Raw genomic sequence first — 17,305 nt, 5'->3', positions numbered from 1 at the left:
CAATGCTCAAGGTACCTGCCTGAGTTTTGGGTCTTGGAAACAGGGTAGCGTGGACAGGGTGGAGAAAGGAAAGCAGAAGTTTCCACCTCTTTTCCTAAGAACAAAGGTCTTCAAGTTTTGCAGCACTTTCCATCCCCTAGTGCCCTTGGGGTCCAAGTACATTCCCCTGAGTTTTGTTGGCCTCCTCTCCTGACAAGGGGCCTTCCTCCCAGCCTGCCCCACCTCCTGGGGCTCCTCATTTTCCCAGATCACCCGCCTCTCTACTTCTACCCAGTCCATTTTCTTATTATAGCTGATACAGTGCAGTGTGAGGAAGAAAGCAGTCTGGTCTACCTCTTTCCCAGAAAGAAAGGAGGACTTGTGCTCATCTCCCCCTCATCTGGAGCCCTTACCAGTGCCCCCAATGTGTAGTGACCACGCCTGCGGCGGCTGCAGTTTTGCAGGGGAATGCCTTGGAACCCAACGGCTCATTCACAGAAAATGGTAGTGTTTCCAAGTACAGTGAAAAAGCATCCCAGTAGTTTATAGAAGGGTAATATATGGGTTAGGGGCAAACCTCTCATTCCTCATCCCTTCCTCTGGGTGGGTTCTCAGCTGGTCGTACTTTTCATGGTTGTTCCTGTTCCTCCACTTGTGGACTCACAGATTTTTCTTACAGTCCTCAAGATCTTTACCTCTGAGGTATTCCCTTCATGAAGACTCTTCTAGAGGCCACAACGTTTCATTAAGTTAATACCATTCCTTATGCTCTCAGGGAAATGCTTAGGAGATGTCACAAAAATATGACAAGTTTGCAAAAAATCCAGATTTTGCACCATAATTTGACCAAATTTTATACGGATGCTAGCATTTTCCAAGCATAGTAATTAGTTCACAACTAGAAATTGTTATTTCTGTAAATGGATGTAACTTGTGTGTTTTAATTGTTTTTCCCCATTCTGCCTCATGAAATACCTTATTTGCAAAAATCCCAGTGCATAATAGCTCATTATGCTATTACAATCACAAGGTGCTTTGTAGTGGCCATGCTACCGGAATAGAGCAGTGATACGTGTAACCCCAAACATGATGTGAACGATCTCCAGGACTGCTTTAGATTGCATTATATATGTATGATGAGGACGATTATTTTTTAAATAAAACTTGTTATTTATACTTTCACAAAGACTTTTATGTACGTTATTAAATTAAAATGTTTAATTTTTAGCAGATTGATTTCCCCAGTGTTTTTGTTTGGATAATCTTAACGTGCATGTGACTAGTGTTGAGCCTGTACTCACTGCGGTTGAAGAGAAGCCGTCCAGGCATATGCACAAACTGGAAAGAACCCAGGTCCTAATTACACCTGTGTTGTGGCTCACAATCCTGTGGGGAGACGTGGCTGTCGGGGCGTGCTTAATAATTCGCTGTATTGGAAAAGAGAGAGCACTTGATACTTTAAAAACACACTGTACATACCCTGAAGAGTCTTTTTTTGTGCACTACAGAAAAAGAATGAACTGATGTAAAATACTGCTTAAGGAGTAATGTATCCTTTTGCACCGAACGTTTGGGGAAGAGCTGGTGTCTTTCTCACGGGGTGGGGGGGTGGCGGTTAGGCAGCTAGGTGACAAACGGAGCTGGTTATTTCTTTGTGTTGCCCAACTAAGTGTAAAGCTAAAGTTTTAGTAGAAATTTAATAATACCAACATACCTATAAAATGCTGGTAAAAAGAAAAACAGTTCCCAAGGAAACTTCTCTGGTCCAAGGGTTTGTACATATGCATTTTCATTTAGAAAGCACACTGGATGCATGGAGATTCCTCTGGGGCTGGGAATGGGTGCCTGGAGAAATCACGCACCTGGTATTTATCAGCATCTCCTGTTTTGAGATTAAAAAAAAAACAACAACAAAAAACAGCACACTTTCCTATTTGTTTTTTGTTAGCTAAATGTGAATAAAAAGGTCTTGTCCGGTAATTGTAATTGGAAAGTTATCTTCTCCTTCGTACTTCCTAAAATGGCTCTTAAAAATTTCCACTGAAGTTATCAGTTTTTGCAAAAAGAAGTAGAAAACAAATGTCTGTTTAAAAAAAAGAACTAAAGTTGGTGAAGAATTTAAATTTCAAGACTTACCCCACATTTTTAAAAACGTGTAACTTTGTAGAGAATGAATTCCAATTCCTTTTAATTTCTCTGTAGTCATCAGGCATAGTGCAAAATTAATAGATGATCATTTTGAAATAATTATCCCTGTTCAATATTGTCCATGTAGGCAAAGTGGTCCTAATCTTGAGGCTGCACAGTATCTTAATTGTTGCTGATCTCTTTATCAAAATTTGGGTAATTATAGATGTGTCACACACTCAAATTAATTATTAGATATTATTATATCAAAAGTTGTGCCTTCATTTTTTTTTTCAATCCTCGGAATAGCTTTAAACCATCAACTCAACCTGAGCTGGATAACTATTTTACTTAATAATTTAAAGCATAAATGCATCTATGTTTCTGCTTCAGTAGTATGTCCTCGCAGTTAAGAAACACATTTTATCACCATATTCTCTATCAACATTTATCTCCTATTTTTTCTATAGCTTAACAGTAAGGGGACATTGAAGGTTCTGGGGCAAATACACAGGCTCTTTGAAGGTGGGGCCCTAAGACACATCAGAGATATATGCAGGATGTCACATAAAACATATTTTTGAGGGCTAATTAGTGGCATGGGAGGCAACAGGATTAACACACTTCCCACAAATTTAATTTGGAAGTTTAATTTATGTATAAAATACATTAAGGAGTAAACTTCATTTATGCAACAAAAACCCATCCTCTGTATCTGTACTCACTGACTTGGTGAGCTCATGCTGTCTTGTGGTTTTAAATACCTTTTGTAGGCAACTGGCACACATTTTAATCTCCAGCCCAGACTTCTCTAAACCCCAGAGTTGTATAACCAACTGCCAACACAATCTCTCCACTCGGATGCCTAGCAGGCATCTCAAACCCAGCATGTCCAAAATCAAACTATAGACACCCTGGTTCAGTGTCTCAGAACAAAAGGCTTGGAAGCATTTCAGAACATATTGCACATCCCACATGCAGTCCATCAGGAAATCTTGTCACTTCTAGCTTCAGAATGTGTTCACAATCAAAGCATTTCTTACACCATCACTGCTAGTACTGTGGTTCAAGGACACTATCATATCTTGCCTGGCTTATTGCACTAGTCTCCCGACTGCTGGGTCCCCTGCTTTTGCCTGATTTCTCCTTCAGACTAGTCTCAACACCGCAGTCAGAGTGAGCCTGTAAAATGTAAAGCAGATGTCACTCTTCTGCCCCAGTGTCCTCCCATCTCACTTTAATAATAAAAAGACACATAATCCAGTTAAAAAAAAATGAACAAAGGATCTGAATAGGCATTTCTCCAAAGATAGGCAAGTGACGAATAGATACATGAAAAAAAATGCTCAACATCGTGAGTCATCAGGGAGATGCAAATCAAAACCACTGTGTGATATCACTTCACACTTCCCTACGATGGCTAAAATAAAAAAGACAGACAATAACAAGTATTGGCGAAGATACAGAAAAATTGGAGCCCTCATAAATTGCTGGTGAGAATGCAAAATTGTGTAACTACTGTAGAAGATTTTGGCAGTTCTTTAAAATGTTAAATATTGAGTTACAATAGGACCCAGAAATTCCATTTTCCTGGGTATATTGCCAAGAGAGATGAAAACATACATCATACAAAAGACTGTACACAAATGTTCATAGCAGCATTATTGGTAAGAGTCAAAATGTGGAAACAATCCAGATGTTCCTCAACTGATGAGTGGATAAAGTGGTATATCCATACAGTGGAATATTTTCAGCCATAAAAAGAGATGAAATACCAATACATCCTACAACATGGATGAGCCTTGAAAACATTATGTTAAGTGGAAAAAGGCAGTTACAAAAGCCCACATATTGTATAATTCCATTTACCTGACATGTCCAGAATAAACAAATCCATAGAAATAAATTATAGGCATGTCGTTGCCAGTGACTGAGGGAAGGGAAAATGAGGAATGACTCTAATGGTCACAGAGTTTTCTGGAGGTGATGAAAATCATCTGGAATTAGTGGTGATGGATGCACAGCTCTTTGAATATACTAAAAGTCATTAGAATGTATATATTTTTTAGTTTTTTAAATTTTATTTTAAAATTAACATAAGCAGAGGAGAGGGGTAGAGGGAGGGAGAGAGAGAGAGAGAAAGAGAGGGAGGGAGAGAGAGAATCTTAAGCAGGCTTCCCGCTCAGCATGGAGCTTGATGTGGGGACTCAATCCCAGACCCTAGGATCATGACCTGAGCCGAAATCAAGAGTTGAAGACTCAACTGACTGAGCCACCCAGGCGGCCCTGGACTGTGTACTTTGAAATGGTGAATTGCATGGTACTTGAATTTCATCTCAATTGACAAAAATCATAAAAAACAGTCAAACAAAGAATAAAAGGTAGGAACAACCTAAATGTCTCATCAACTGTTAGGTGTGGTACAAACTTTTCATGGGTGATGAAGTGGTTCTAAATGGATTGTGGTGATGTTTGCACAACTCTATTAAAAACTGTTGAATTGGTGAGACAGGAAACCATCAAAACTCTAGAGGAGAAAGCGGGCAGCAACCTCTTTGACCTCAGCCGCAGCAATTTCTTGCTTGACACATCTACAAAGGCGAGGAAACTAAAAGCAAAAATGAACTATTGGGACCTCACCAAGATTAAAAGCTTCTGCACTGCAAATGAAACAATCAATAAAACTAAAAGGCAACTGACGGAATGGGAAAAGATATTTGCAAATGACATATTGGATGAAGGGTTAGTATCCAAAATCTATAAAGAACTTACCAAAGTCAACACCTGAAAACCAAATAATCCAGTGAAGAAATGGGCAGAAGACATGAATAGACACTTTTCCAAAGAACACATCCAGATGGCCAACTGACACATGAAAAGATGCTCATCACTTGTCATCAGGGAAATACAAATCAAAACCACAATGAGATACCACCTCACACTGGTCAGAGTGGCTAAAATGAACAAATCAGGAAACTACAGATGCTGGCGAGGATGTGAAGAAAGGGAAACCCTCTTGCACTGCTGGTGGGAAAGCAAACTGGTGCAGCCGCTCTGGAAAATAGTGTGGAGGTGTCTCAAAAAATTAAAAATAGAACTACCCTACAACCCAGCAATAGGAATTTACCTAAGGATACAGGAGTGTTAATGCATAGGGGCACATGTACCCCAATGTTTATAGCAGTGCTTTCAACAATAGCCAAGTTATGGAAAGAGCCTAAATGTCCATCAACTGATGAATGGATAAAGAAGATGTTGTTTATACATACAATGGAATACTAGTTGGCAATGAAAAAGAATGAAATCATGCCATTTGCAGCAACATGGATGGAACTGGAAAGTATTATGCCAAGTGAAATAAGTCAGAGAACAACAGATATCAATGTTTTCATTCATATGTGGATCTTGAGAAACTTAACAGAAGACCATGGGGGAAGGGAAGGTGAAAAAATAGTTATAAACAGAGAGGGAGGGAGGCAAACCACAAGAGATTCTTAAATACAGAGAACTAACTAAGGATGGGTGGGGTGGGGGGGGGGTAGGGGAAAATGGGTGATGGGCATTGAGGAGGGAAGTTGTTGGGATGAGCACGGGTGTTGTATGTAAGCCAATTTGACAATAAATTATATTAAATAGAGGGAAAAAATAAAAATGAATTGTATACGTTAGGTGAATTTTGTGGTATGTGAAATATATCTCAATAAAGTTGCAAAATATAATGAATGAATGAACTCTCTGAAATACAAAAATAGTATTATTCTGTTATTCCCTGGCTTTGTGGGGAAAGATCTTCAGGAATCCAGCCAACACCAGAATAATTCAATTTATGAGGGGGTTTTAATTTAAACCTGCGTTGTCACTTTTCTAGATTTTGTAGAATTTGTCTCATTTCTCAGATTGTTTTAAATTTGAAATTTTAAAATGTATTTTTATTTTTAAAACACTTCTTTTTTTTTAAAGGAGGACCCAAAATTGTGTGTCAGACCCCACCAACCTTAGGACACTCCCTGATCATAATAGTGATCAAAACAGACAAAAATATTTCCCATATAGAACTTATATTTCAGGGGAAGAAGAATTAAAACTAGATAAATAAATGAAATATATGGTAGGTGCTGTTGGGGAACATGATCAAAAAAGACATGACCACAACTGACCCATAAGCTGGACCCGGATTTTTGGAGGCTCCTCACTCCCTCCCCTTCCCTTGGGATGTGGGTTCCACTTGCCTTCCTTGCTCCCAGTGGCTGCTCCAAGGACATAGCCTTGAGATGGTGATGTGATGTTGAAAACACCTACACAGTATACATGACCAAGCCCAGTTAGGGCCTCTTTATAAGATTTTAAGATTTGAAGGTCGGGTACAGGGATCCATTTCTCTGGCTACTGCCCAAGAAAACCCTTTATGGAAGTTCTCTTTGCTATTATTAAAATTGCCACCTACTGGGGCGCCTGGGTGGCGCAGTCGGTTAAGCGTCCGACTTCAGCCAGGTCACGATCTCGCAGTCTGTGAGTTCGAGCCCTGCGGAGCCCTGCGTCAGGCTCTGGGCTGATGGCTTGGAGCCTGGAGCCTGTTTCCGATTCTGTGTCTCCCTCTCTCTCTGCCCCTCCCCCGTTCATGCTCTGTCTCTCTCTGTCCCAAAAAATAAATAAAAAACGTTGAAAAAAAAATTTTTTTTAAATTGCCACCTACTGACCTGAAGTGGCTGCCTCTTTCTTTGGTCTCTCCCTGCCCTCTGCATTAGGGGGGCTGGTTTCAGATTACACCAGGAAAACTCCTGAGAGGGTCATGAACCTACAGGTGCTATGGTGGGGAAAATATAGTAGGAAGGGCAGATAAATAGTATGTGGGGCCTTGTGGCTTTAAAATTTTTTTTTTTTCAACGTTTTTTATTTATTTTTGGGACAGAGAGAGACAGAGCATGAACGGGGGAGGGGCGGAGAGAGAGGGAGACACAGAATCAGAAACAGGCTCCAGGCTCCGAGCCATCAGCCCAGAGCCTGACGCGGGGCTCGAACTCACAGACCGCGAGATCGTGACCTGGCTGAAGTCGGACGCTTAACCGACTGCGCCACCCAGGCGCCCCCCTTGTGGCTTTAGATAGGGTGGTGTGAAGCCACTGTAGTTCAGACCCAAAAGAGATGAGAAAGAGAGCAATAAGCGTTCAGAGGGCAAGTCAATCTTTGTACACATCCTTAATTAGTTCTTTAAGATGCTTTTCCAGAAACCCTAAGGTGGGTTGAAGAGTATACACATTTTTTGGTGGTACCAAATCATCTTCTTGTTTAGCAGTTCTTTTTTTTTTTAAATCTTTTGTAATGTTTACTTATTTTTGAGAGAGAGAGAGAGAGAAAACAGCGTAAGCAGGGAAGGAGCAGAGAGAGAGGGAGACAGAATCTGAAGCAGGCTCCAGGCTCTGAGCTGTCAGCACAGAGCCTGACGTGGGGCTCAAACTCATGAGCCGACCAGTGAGATCATGACCTGAGCTGAAGTCGGATGCTCAACCGACTGAGCCATCCAGGCATCCCTTTTGTTTAGCAGTTCTTGAGAATATTCTCCCCTGCCAAAATATGTGTTTTCATATTTTAAAAGAATTACTAATTTATTCAGAAAAAAACCAACTTCAATGTTATTTTAAATGGAACATACATTTAAAAACTGGTGATAGTGAATTGTTTTTCATACTTATTTTCCTCTTTCTTTTGTGAATCACATGTGTTTTAGGGCGTTTATCTTTTTATGTTTTAATTTTTGTTTAGAGAGAGAGCGAGGGTGTGATTGGGAGAGAAGGGGAGAGGGGCCGAGGGAGAGAGAGAGAATCCCAAACAGGCTCCACGTTCAGTGCAGAGCCCAATCTGATCCCACACCCATGAGATCATGACCTGAGCTGAATGAAATCAAGAGTGGGATGCTCCACCAACTGAGTCACCCAGATGCCCCAGGGAATTTCTCTTTTTTATGGATTTGTAAGAATTCTATACATATTTAGAATCAAAGTATTGTTTTTCTTCTATTCTGCAAATGCATTTTTTAAATGACATAATCATCTAGCAAAACGTAGTCCTGGGGTGCCTGGGTGGCTCATTTGGCTGAGCAGCCCACTTTGGCTCAGGTCGTGATGTCACGGTTTGTGAGTTTGGTTCGTGAGTTCAAGCCCCACATTGGGCTCTGTGCTGTCCCACAGAACCCACTGGGGATCTTCTGTCTCCATCTCTCTCTGCCCCTTCCCTTCTCTCTCTCTCTCTCTCTCTCTCTCTCTAAATAAGTAAGTAAATAAACATTTTTTAAAAAGGTAGTTCTGTGACTTTAAACTTTATGTAATTTTTTTACCCACAGAACCTTTTGAGTTTTGTGTAGCCAAATACGTTAATTTCTTTCCCTAAAGATCTGAATTTGTGTGTGTTCTAAGAAAGTTCTTGTCTATTTCAAGAGAAGAAAAATACATTCCCCTAAAGCATTTATGGGTTCATTAAAGAAGATACATTTATCTTTAACTCGCCTAGAATTTACTTTAGTAAATTATAGGATGCAAGACTGGTATCTCTTTACCAGGTATCTTAGTTGGTTAACAAGTTGGCTAAGTAATGTGTTCAACTTCAAATACCACCTTTCACATAGAATAAAAATTTATTTCTACCTAGCTTATTTCTAGATTTTCTCTTCTGTTCTTCTTTGACTTCTATGTATTCCCGAGCTGAACCGGTACCACATTTGATAAAAATGTATAGCTTCATAATATGTTTTTAAATTTGGTAGAATAAGTCTGCAGTGATTTTTCTTTTCATTAAAACAAAATTCCAGCTACCTTTGGCATTTGTAGGTGGAGAACGAAGAAGTACCAATGAAATAGCTCTTGATCTATCTAGGAAGGGATGTGTTAGTTGGGATTCTGACCAGGTCACGGCCATTGCTAAGGAAGGGAGTAAGCGTCCCTCTTAGATGGTTGAGGCAGTAGCAGTTTGTACCTGAACTGTAGTGACTGAATTTTGAAGACTTAATGAAGGCAATGTCAGGAAGGCTTTTCTGTGTTCTCTCTTCTTTATTTTTCTACTCTTAATACATTTTTTCTTTATGAGAAATTATCCTGATGCAAGTTGGAAACCGCTGAAAACAGTTAATTGTTAGGGGCTTTTTAATTCTACACCAGATCAATCCTATTACAACCCCCATTGTGTCTGACATAACCCAGGTGATTCTGTAGGTGCCGAATCTCTTGTATTTCTGGGCGGCATTAGCAATTAGAGGAACTTAAATGAACATGTTTTATCAGGTGACATTGATTTTGCTTTGGCTTTCTGTATTTGGACTGAGAAATATGTTAATCAGCACAAATACAGGTAGCACATAATAGGAACTCTGAACATGAAATAGCAATTTAATTGATAGGGAGTTTCTTAGAGAAGGAGTCATGTAGTAAGATTATTTTAGATAGCTTTAGCTAAACATAGGTTTAGGAGATTAGATTATGACCTATATGTTAGCCTCTGCTTTTCAGTCCTTGGTAATTTAGGACTATGTGGTGTCTTATTAATTTCATTGATTTTCAAGTTTGCCTCTCTCAACCCATTGGGAAATTCTCAAGTTCGTCTTTTTCAGTTTGTTTGTGTTTGACACGACTCTTAGCAACATGGGAATAGTGTCTGAACTGATAATTAAATTAACTCACAGGTAGTCATAATACCACACAATTTATCCGTTCAAAGTGCGTAGGGCAACAGTTTTTAGTATATACACAGAGTTGTGCGACCATCATCACCATCAATTTTAGAACATTTTCATCATTCCAGATGAAATCTGTACCCGAGAGCAGTCACCCATTCCCCAACTCCCTCGTGTCTCAGCCCTAAAAAACCACTCACCTGCCACTTTCTGTCTCTATGGAGTCGTCTATTCTGGACATTTCACATAAATGGAATCATGTAATTTATGGTCTTTTGTGACTGGCTGCTGTCACTCAGCATGTTTTCCTTCTTTTTATTCTATGTTATTATTAAAATATAGTTGGCATTTTCTTTTTTTAAATATTTTTTATTCATTTATTTTTGACAAAAAATTGTCAAATTGACAAATAATTTATTGAAACCACTTATTTTTGACAAATAATTATCAGATAAGGCGAACAACACAATGTTTTGATAAACGTATGAATTGTGAACTGATGACCACAAACTAATGAACACATCCACCACCTCCTGTAGTTATAATTTTTGTGTGTGCATGTGGAGAGAACACTTGAGATTTATTCCATACCTTAATTTTAATATACAATGCATTATTGTTAACTATAGTCACCACACCGTACATTAGGTCTCCTGAACGTACTCATCTCGTAATAGAACACTTGTACCCCCTTTGACCAGCATCTCTCTGTTTCTCTCACCCTCCCCTGCTACTCCCAGCACCTGGTAACAACCTTTCTATACACATATATACACACACACACACATATATATATATATATATATATATATATATACACACACACACACACATACATACACACACATACACATTATATCTTCTTTATCTAGTCATCCATGGATGGACATTCAGATAGTTTTCATATCTTGGCAATTCTGAATAATACTGCAATAAACATGAGAGTGTATATTTCCTCTGGATATATATGATACAAAAGTATTATATATGTATAAAAGTGGGATCACTAGTTCATATGGTAATTCTATTTTTGATTTTCATTTTTTTAGAGAGGGCTAAGGAGTGGGCAGAAGGATAGGGAGAGAGAAAACCTCAGGTGTGCCTATTTTTTATTTAAAAAAAAAAATTGAGATATAATTGGCTCAGTTGGCATCTGGCTCTTGATTTCAGCTCAGGTCATGATCTCACAGTTGATGGGATTAGGCCCCACATCGGGCTCTATGATGACAGTGTGGAGCCTGCTTGGAATTCTCTCTCTTCCTCTTAAAGCAAGGAGCAAGTTTTCTACCTCTCCAGTCATTGATCCTTACCCATCATGAGTCACTGCTGAGATACTCATTGCCTCCAGTTACATGATCTTTTTAGGATCAGTGGTTTCTGCATCTTTGGGGCCACCATTGGTGCAAGGGCATCTCTAATGAGGCTTTAAACCAGAAAGCTCCTTTCCCTTTCAGGTCTTTCCACCTTCACAGGGTACTTCCAGGGATTAGGGCATGAGTCCTTGTTGCTTAAGGGATTGACTTAAAGGGATTGAAATTAATATACATCCTGATTGCCAGGCCTGTAAAAGTTAGTTAAGACAGTGTGATATTGGAAAAGAGACGTTCATATAGATCAATGGGACAGCATCAAGGATTCAGAAATAGGTCCACACATATATGGTAAAATGATTTTTTATTAAAAAAATTCTAGGCTGAGAAGACACAGCAGTGAACAGGACAAATTCTTCTTCCTCATGGAGCTTACCTTCCAATGGGCAAGACAAATAACTAAATTTTTAAAGCTACCAGATATTTGAGTAATAAACGGTGAATGCTATGAAGAAATAAATCAGGATAAAGGCATAGAAAATGACTTGCAGGACAGGCTACTTAAATAGGGTGGACAGAGGACTGTTGAGCAGAGACAGGAATAATAAGGAACAAACATGATATGGCCTATCTTTAGGGCACAATTCTGTTGTTTTGTTGTTGACTCATTCTTTCAATACTTTTTTGCTGAGCATGTGCCAGATGTTATTCTAGGTGCTGGGGATATACTAGTGAATAAAATAGGCAAAACCTCCACCTCCATGCAGTTTACTTTTTTGTAGGGGAAGCAAAGAATAAACTATACAAGCAAATCAAATATATGATATGTAGTGGAAATGCTAGAGCAAAAATATAAAGGAAGTATAAAGATGTTGTGTGTGAGTATGCCTGTGGGTGTGCCCTGGTGGTGCTCATTTAAGACACAGTGCCCAGGGAAGGCTTACTTTGGACAAGACATTTGAAGGAAGTGGAGAAGACATATAGTTATGGGGTGGCAGTGGGGAAAGATGACCCAAGAAGAGGAACAAACAAAGTGCAAAGGTCCTTGGGTGGGGCTCTCATTGTTGGCTAGCAAGGAGCACTCAGGGGAGGAGTGAAGGGTGCATCAGGGTTAAGATAGAGCCTACAGATTATTGCAACTTTGACTTTTACCTAGAGATGACAAGCCAAGAGAAGAATTTGAGCAGGAGTAGCATGCTATGACTTAAGTCTCAATGGGATTCCTGTGTTTCAATTAGAACTATTTTATAAAGAAGGAGAGAGAGAAAACAAAACCCAATTTGCTTTTACAAATTAACTGTGTCTGTCTTTGAAAGAAGGAAAAAAGAGACCAACAAACCACAGAAAACATAAATAAATGCATTTTGTTCAGGGACAGAGGGCTAAAGCAATGACTGGTGAATCAGAGGCATAGAATCAGTTATGTCCAAAGTACTCAGGAAATGGCTTCCTCCCTAATTAGATCCACGTTGTTAACCTCTGTGGAGATAAATTTAGCAGGCAGTAGGTGGAATGAGATGAGTTCTCCTGAAAACATGTTTCCAATGAGGTTGGCAAAGAATGTTGTGTAAAACCAAAATAACCCAAACTGTAACCTAATAGTGTTGCCTTTGGTGAGCTACATCCCCAGCAGTGACCACTTGGCTTGTTGGTTCCTGAGGCGCTAAGACTGAAGATGTTAACATTTGATGTAGCCGAAGGGGCAGGGATACAGCGGTGGGAGAGGGTTGGAAAAACCCTGAGGCATACCGACGCTTCGGTGCTATCGCCCTCTCGTGGCGACTCCAGGAATTGGTGTAATTTAGTCATTTGCCGCCAGGACTCCTATATTTGGTTAAGTTTAAACGGTCAAAAAAAGAAAAAGTGATTTCTCAGTATTACCCCTTGGATTGCATTCATTTAATTAATTAAATGAGCTGGGGGAAAGTTGCCATTTTGTAGGCCAGCAGCACAACGATTAGTTTTTGTTTACTTAAACTCAGAGGAGCCGTTTGAGTGTCAGGAGCCTTGGCCCACGGCTGCGGAGAGGGGTTGAAATGTTTTGCATAATAAAGCAGGAGGAATTTGGGCTTTGCCTCAGAATGTGGAAGGGCCTGTGGTTGTGGCGAGTAGGGAAATATGCGGAAGAAGTGCGGGGGGGGGGGGGGGTGCGGGGGACAGAAAAATCCAGCTAGAAGGGCTGGGACCTGAGGCTGAAACAGTGCCCAGGAGGTGTTTCTTTGAGGCTGACAGTCCAAAGACTGCCTGCCTGATTTATTTAGTTAGTTAATTTTTATTTTATTTTTTAAAATCTTTAATGTTTATTTAGTTTTGAGAGAGTGAGAGAGAGAGACAGAGCTTGAGCGGGTGAGGGGCAGAGAGAGAGGGAGACACAGAATCACAAACACAGCAGGCTCCAGGCTCTGAGCCGTAAGCACAGAGCCCAATGTGGGACTTGAACCCATGAACTGAGGGATCAGGAACTGAGGGATCACGACCTGAGCAAAGTCAGAGGCTTAACCCACTGAGCCACCCACCTGCCCCAGCCCAAGGACTTTTGAGAACCAAGGCTCCATAATAACCTTTCAGTTTTTTTTGCCGGGCAGCGGTGAAGCCTTCCCTGCTTCACCACGACCCTCTCCCTTACCCAGACTCCCAAGCCTGGGATGCACACTGTTGTTGACACTGGTGTTTTGGGATATAGAGGAGAAGGGGTATTTAAGAAAAGGAGAATGAATGTTGTGGCCAATGTGAGCTAAGAGAGAGGACAGCCATCACTGTGTGAGTCACTGGGTAAGATAAAGAATTCAGAACAAAATGACCAAGAGGTGAGTGGGAGAAATGTAAGCCACCCCAAATGCTTCAGAAATGTTTGTTGGGGGAGGACCCTGCTATTTGTGGGCTGAGAATCAAGCCAATTTTGTCTCGTTTTCTTTTAAATTATGATTATAATGATAAATTTTAAAGTTATAACATGGAAAGATAATTCCCCAAATTTTATAGACTTTGGGACACTGAGGTGATGATCTTTTGGTTATATGGGTGTATTATTAGCTAGCGCTTTGCTACCTGCAAGGATTTGGGACTCTGCCTTGAAAATTGTTATATGAAACATATAGCTTAAAAATGTAGTGAAATTCTTAGCAGCCTTATTTATAAGAACTCAAACCTGGAAATAATCAAATACCCATCAGTGGTAGAATTGATATGTAAATTGTAGAATTCTCATGTGGTAGAATGCTGCACAGCAATAAGAATGAATGGTCTCTAGCCACATGTGAAGCTCTGAATGAATCTCACAAACATAACGTGGAGTGAAAGAAACCAGATCCAAATGGGTACATATTGAATGATTTCCTTTAGGGACAGCACAAAAACAGGCAAACTAACCCTTGCTGTTTACTCTGGGGGCTATGGGGCTATGGTAACAGCAGGAGACTGGGAAGGGGGCTCTGGGAATACTGAAATGTTCTGTTTCTTGATCTAGTGGTGGAGACAGAGCAGTTTTAAATATGTGTAAGTTTATGAAGTTATACATTGACAATATGTACACTTTTCTGTGTGTATGTGTAAAGGCAATTTTGTTCCTCCTGTGCTCCTCCTCTACTCTCACGGGACACCACACTCTGAATACTTCCCACACCAACCACTTCTGCCAACACCAGCTGGGTGTCCTCCAATTTAAGTCAATTCAGACACTGTCTACCCGAGATAACATCAGATCCCACAGGATAAGGGCTCAGTCCCATAAGATTGTCCCACCCCCTTCAGATGTTAATCTCAGGTCCAGGTTATTACTTGAGCTTCTGGCAGATTGGCTAAAAATCAGAGGTTCCCTTGATCTCTTCTTTGGGTTCAGTTCATTTGCTAGAGGAGGTCACAGAACTCAGGAAAAGCATATATTATCAATTTATTATAAAACGATTCAACAAAGGATAAGATGGAAGAGGTGTGTGGGGGCAGGGTGTGTGGGAAGGAACATGGAGCTTCAGTGCCTTGTCTGAGTGCCACTCTCCAAGCACCTCCATGTGTTCACCAACCTGGAAACTCTCCAAACCCCGTACTTCTGGAATTTTTATGGAAGCTTCATCACGTAGGCGTGATGGATCATTAACTCCACTTGCAGCCCCTTCCCTCTCTGGAGAATGAGGGTGGGGAGTGAGACTGAAAATGCCACGCTTCTTATCATGGCTTGATCTTTTTGGTGACCAGTGCCCACCTAGGAGCCCTCCTGGAACCCATCAAAAGTCACCTCATTAGAACAAAAGACACTTATCACCCTGGAAATTTCAAGGGATTTAGGAGCTCCATGTCAGGAACTGGGGTCAAAGGCCAAAGATTAGAATAAAAGATGCTGCTTGGAGCTCGTGGGTGGCTCAGTCGGTTAAGCGTCCAACTTCCACTCAGGTCATGATCGCACAGTTTGTGAGTTCGAGCCCCGCATCGGGCTCTGTGCTGACAGCTCAGAGCCTGGAGTCTGCTTCGGATTCTGTCTCCCTCTCTCTCTCTGCCCCTCCCCAACTCACGCTTGCTCTCTCTCTCTCTCTCTCTCAACAATAAATAAACATTAAAAAAAAAAAAGATGCTGCTAGTGCTCTTACCACTTAGGACATTTCAAGGTGTTAGGAGCTCAGTGCCAGGAACCAGGGACAGAGACCAAGATACTATTTTTTCCTTTTATCTCACCAAATGATATACCTCAATAAAAAGCACAACAAATAACAAACAAACACCTTGGGAATGCAAAGATCAAGTAAGTGTGCCCAAGGAAGCTGAGAAAAATTTCATGGAAGGGACATTCTACTCAGTTCAACACACACTATTGGATTATCGTGCACGGGAGACGATGTACTAGAGACTGTGATGTATGGATGTACAAGGACTCTCTGAATCACTGACTTACAGGGAGGAGGCATCAGCCATGATCCTGAGGCCCTCACACTATAAGACAGATAGACATGTAAACATTAATAGCAATAGTCCGATTCTGGCAGCATGGTTAATTATGCTAACTTCTATCACTTGTTCCATATTTTGCTAGACACAGAAGGGCTAGAGAGAGTGAAAAAGAATAAACAAGTCATTATTTGCAGGTTGTACTATTATTTACTTAGAAAATCCAAGAAAATCTATAGATTATTAGAAAAAATATTTATCAAGCTTATTTTATACAGATCAACATAAAAAGCAATTGCTGGGTGCCTGGGTGGCTCAGTCAGTTAAATGCCTGACTCTTGATTTTCGCCCCGGTTGTGATCTCACAGTTCATGGGATTGAGCCCCATGTCAGCTCTGTGCTGATAGTGCACAGTCTGTTTGGGATTCTCTGTCTCCCTTTCTTTCTCTAAATAAACAAACAGAGGAAAAAGCAATTTCTTTCCTATGTACCTAATTAGAATACAAGTTTCTAAAATTTTTTTTGTTAAAAAAATTTTTTTAATGTTTATTTTTGAGAGAGAGAGAGAGAGAGAGAGAGAGAGCATGAGCAGGGAAGGGACAGAGAGAGAGGGAGACACAGAATCCAAAGCTGACTCTTAGGCTCTGAGCTGTCAGCACAGAGCCCTGCGCGGGGCTCGAACTCACAAGCCCTGAGGTCATGACCTGAGCTGAAGTCAGGTGCTTACCTGACTGAGCCACCCAGGCATCCCCAATTTTCTAATAGGAAAATAAATCTTTCCAAAAAATGTGCCATGCCTCCTTAGAGAAAAATGTGAAAAATTTTGGGCAGGACATATAAGCATGACATGAATAAAAAAATATACTATGTTTAAATATTAAGGGATTAAAGAGTAAGCGCTTAGTAAATATTGATATGTGGTTGAATGAGTTCATTAATGTTGGAAAGGACCATATCTTAGTCCTTTGTTTCGGTATCTTTTCTTCACATAGCACCGGAATAGTACCTGGCACACAGTAGGGACTCAAGATTATTGAAAGGAAGAAAACAAAGGAAAGAGAGGCAAGGAGGAAAGGATGAATAACTTAAAATTTTTTTTTTAATGTTTATTTATTTTTGAGACAATGCGAGAGACAGAGTGCAAGCAGCGGAGGGGCAGACAGAGGGAGACACTGAATCTGAAGCGGGTTCCAGGCTCTGAGCTGTCAGCCCAGAGCCTGATGCAGGACTCGAACTCATGAACCGTTAAATCATGACCTAAGCCGAAGTCGGACGCTTGACTGACTGAGCCACTCAGGTGCCCCAGGATGAATAACTTTAAATGAAAGGGTGGAATTGGGTCAAAAAAGTTAAA

Source organism: Panthera onca, chromosome C1 (genome assembly GCF_046562875.1).
Source record: "Panthera onca isolate mPanOnc1 chromosome C1, mPanOnc1 haplotype 2, whole genome shotgun sequence".
Lineage (NCBI taxonomy): Eukaryota > Metazoa > Chordata > Mammalia > Carnivora > Felidae > Panthera > Panthera onca.
The sequence above is the reverse complement of the archived record's forward strand: the minus strand, read 5'-3'. Positions refer to the sequence as shown.